The sequence below is a fragment of the Sinocyclocheilus anshuiensis genome, unplaced genomic scaffold (assembly GCF_001515605.1).
Source record: "Sinocyclocheilus anshuiensis isolate Anshui unplaced genomic scaffold, SAMN03320099.WGS_v1.1 scaffold199, whole genome shotgun sequence".
In the NCBI taxonomy this organism is placed as follows: domain Eukaryota; kingdom Metazoa; phylum Chordata; class Actinopteri; order Cypriniformes; family Cyprinidae; genus Sinocyclocheilus; species Sinocyclocheilus anshuiensis.
The window spans coordinates 128505-132997 of record NW_015552582.1 but is presented as its reverse complement, the minus strand read 5'-3'; positions in this window follow the sequence as shown (position 1 = coordinate 132997).

The window sequence follows — 4493 nt, the reverse complement described above, 5'->3', positions numbered from 1 at the left end:
AACCTCAAAAAACTCTCAAAAAGAAAAACACACACACACACACACACACACACACACACACACACACAGAGTATATACACATGCATGCATACATACATACATATGAATCAGAGGACTTCATCTACGTCACAGGCAGGCAATGGGGAAAAAAAAAACTCTGGTGTGGCGGATCCAGCCTTGACAAGACAGCACGTTTATGTCAAATTGCTGTTCTTTTGAACTTTCCAACTGATTATGGTGGCCACAGAGAATCTGCTCAAATTAGTTTGAACTCTTTGTCCTGCCTCTGTCATTCCACACACAAGCACCAAACGTGGTCTATCACAGTAGCTCTGATTTCATCTGAAATGACTGTTCTTGGTCTTGCTCTTCCTCGTCCTCCTTGTCCTCCACCTCGTATACACTCTTCCGTACCTTTCAGATTGATGGATGCACCCATGTCATCTGTGCACTTCGAACTGGCTTATATTTTGTACATTCACATATTTAGAAACAAATGTGAACAGTTTTGAATTATTGTGTGTAACCGATGACAACCGTGTTGCAGTTGTGCTTAACTTTTGCTTTCTTGTGTTTAGGGTTTTGCATCACAAGTTTATCATGGTGCAAATTGCATATTAGTGAGTGAGAATGTGTTTAGAGTTTTGCAAAAAGTGTGCATGAGATCTGCAAACAGTGTCTAAACTGTCTGAACTTGTTTAAGGTTTTGCAGAAAGAGTGATTTATTTGACAAATTGGTTTAGGCTATTGAGAATTTGGTTCAGAGAATGGGATTTAGTGTCTCAGCAAATGTGAAAAAACTGTAATAGAAGAGTTAAAGAGAAAAAGTTATATCTCATAATTATGTCGTAAAAAGTTATTAATATTTTTTGATAAAACAACAACTATTATTAGACATCTGATATGACTACAGTTTTTTTTCCCCTTAAGCGAGTGTAATTGATTTAAAAATATATTTTTTCAAAGTATTTTGGATTTCTTTAGGGGTAAAATATTTTTGAAGAAAAACATAAAAAATGTCTAAATTATATAGTTTTCCAAATGTGCTGTATGTATGGCAATGCATCAAACAGGCTAATTGTTTTGAGCAAGAACTGATCTTAACCTTTCTCAAAGCGTCCTCACAAGTTAAGAACACTTTCCACATTAGAAAAGATGAGTGGGCCCGGTGACGTTTTGCTTGACTCCAAAAGAGTTTATTAGGTCAGTAAACTGTCAGTAAACAGGAAAGGAGGAAGGCGTTTAATTCAGAGAGCTTGCAGGTATTCTCAGTACACCACTGAAGTCAGGCCTGTGGCTTCACAAGCCCTGCTGTGTAGTATCTGGAGTCAGTGCTTGGACTGCTCAAACACTGCTCCTTATTGTTGCATTCTGGGACATTGACCTGAGGCTCCTCCCATTCTGGTTTTATGTGTGCGTATGTGTGCATGAATATCATGTGAGTTCTCACAGACTGAAGCTGAAGGCAGTGGAGGACTATACTGTAGGACTGTTTGTATGCATGTGCGTGTGTGTGTGCTGTGGTGTGTATGTGTGTGTGTGTGCTGTGGTGTGTGTAAAATGTCAACAATTCTGTGTTTTTCTGTCAATATGGGGTGCTGTGTGTACATTAATGAGGAAAAAAAATTAACAAATGATTTTAGCAAATGGCTGCAATATAACGAAGAGTGAAAAATTTAAGGGGGTCTGAATACTTTCTGTACCCACTGTATCTAGTGAATCATGTGATATGGTAGCAGTAAGGGTGACCTGAGCAATAATATAATAGAATAATTTTAATTTCTTTATGAATTATATCCACATTCAGCAGATTAGAGCTAGACAATAATATACTTTAAATTTGATGATGATATAAACAATCAAGCAGTTGATATTTGCTATATACTGTTGAAATTTGTAATATATCGCTTTATGTGAGTGTACTGGATGCATGTGGATAAAGTTGGATTTACCTATACAGTATATACCACTTTCTATTGAGAGCTATACTACACTGAGAAAAAAATAACTTGTGTAAGATGTTATATATTTTAGTTTAAATATATATCGCTGGTGAAAATATAGTTCACATTTTGCAATGACATAAATAAACAAGCAGTTGAGGTTTATTTTTAAATATGTTTATTTTGCTACTGCGTATAGTGTTGGATTCCTAGCTCAAGCTCCTTTTCTGATCCCATCTCTCCTTTCTTGTATTTATGGTCTCTCCTTCACTATCATATCCCAAAAGCATCTAAAATGTCTGAACATGTTCTCTACATCAAAGGCTTTTTTTTTGCACTACCCTAATAAATCTACACATTCGATGCACAGTCTTCAACATTATATGCATTTCAGTAAAAATGGATCTAAAATGTTAATGTCCTGTTGAGAGCAATCCCTAAACTTATCTGGTCGTAGTTGCTCACATTCACTACAGACAGAAACAAATGATTTTGCATGCTAGAGTTGCAGCTGTTTAAACTGCTGAGCATTAGACGGGCAGAATGGCATCTAAAACGTCAGTTCTTTTTATGCTTTTTATGCAATGCTAGTGCTTTAGCATCTGCCAATGCTGATATGAGTTTGCAGTTTGGCTCTGAGGTTTCCTCTGATCCTTCACATCCTCTTTTCTCTCATCCATCTCAGACAACAAACAAAGTTCTTACCGTGAGATCTTCATCTGTTCAGTCTTTCCATGAAAAGAAAATGGGATCTAATCAGGTGACCTTCTGTGTTAAATCTGGATTTTTTAAAAACAATTTCTCACCTTTTTTTAAACTGTTGACCTCTGTGTCCCCCTTTAACTTTTACTTCTTTTTGAGGCCTTTCAACTGCTATGTAAAAATATTTCAAGATATTTCAACTTCTTAGAGATATTGTTTTCCTAGCAAAACTGCTTCTCTTCATATTCCAATTTCCAGTCTGGCTTTAACAAATATGCTTGCCTTCACTAGCTAGATATGCTCAAAATTGGTCACTTCTGCAGTTGCAGAAAGAATCTCCGCCCTGCCAAACAATATTTCATATGTTTTATGAAGGAAAGTGTTTTTTATACTCTTTTCATATCCATAATTAAATAAGGAGGAAATCTGATTTGCTCATTCATTTTAGCATTGGCCAATTCAATGTCAAAACATTTGGCGTAGACATTTTGTAATGAGGAAACATGAGATTTACACATCTTGTGCATATGTAGACTGCAGATATGTTTTGAAATGACATCCCTGTCTGACTGAAGCCAGATAAAGAAACTCAGCATGGTGTTGAGAGAACGCCATTTCTCATAAAGATCACGATGACAGTTTTACAACAGAGAAATTGTTTTCTGCACCCCCACACATGGGAACTGACGGGAATGGCAATTGTGAAAATAGCAGAGTTTAGTCACATTGGAAAGGAAACACAATCAAAGGAAGCAAGAATTGTGCTATCAGATAGTCATGTTTAAATCTGTGCTTGGACCATGTTGAGCTAGTTTTGCTAAATGCATGAAGCATTGAGCATGTTGAAAATTATTGGGCTCATCAGCCAGAATGTGTGTGAATAAGTGATTGATTCACAGCTCACATTGTGGCTTTGGTTTTTAGTAATGATTATCTGAATAACAGTTTTTCCATTGTTTTCAGTGTGTTTTCCCCCTAATCCTCACTGAGAAGCATGGAATCCGTAGAACTGCTGTGACAGCAAGGCTGAAGCTCTGGATTTGAAGGAAAATCCATTTTCTTCTCTTTCATTTATTGAATAAACATGAGCTCTGTCCATCTGTTCCGTGGTAATCTGAAAGTGGAGTACCACAGAAGTCTCAATATTTATATCAATATCTCAATATCTTATGTGGCCATGTGTATGGGGTTTGAGTAAATGTTTAACCCTAATAAAGTGGTAGATTTGAAATAGAGTACTTCCTCATTTGCATTCTGTCTACTGTGTGCAGTGTTGGGAAGGTTACTTTGGAAATGTAATAGGTTACAGATTACAAGTTACCCTATTTAAAATGTAATAGTAGTGTAACTTTTTCAATTACTTTATTAAAGTAATGTAACTTTATAAAGTAATGATTACATTTGATTACTTTTTGATTACTTTTCTAAATTTCTAATGAATGTTTATTTGCAACTGTTAATCATTTTCAAACATTTACACCATGCAGGGTTAACCTTACAGTAGTGCTCAACACTGTCAGCCTTTCAAAATCCTTCATCACTTGAATTAAGATGATCAAATTTGAACACATCCACCACAAAATCACTTTAGTACTGCCTTTTACTTTGAGATTGATCTGAAGTTCAATGCAAATTTAAAATCATAAGAAATAGTTTACTAATACTGTTTTTGAAACTAAACTAAATCTTCGCATAACTACAGGAAACACTGCATCTAACAATAAAAAATAATAATAAATAAAAGCATATACATCAACTCAAATACAGTTATCTAATAAGCATGTGCCCTATTCTTTGTACTAAACTCCTGAAACATTGGTGTCTCTTTGTATATTTGGTGTCTCTTTG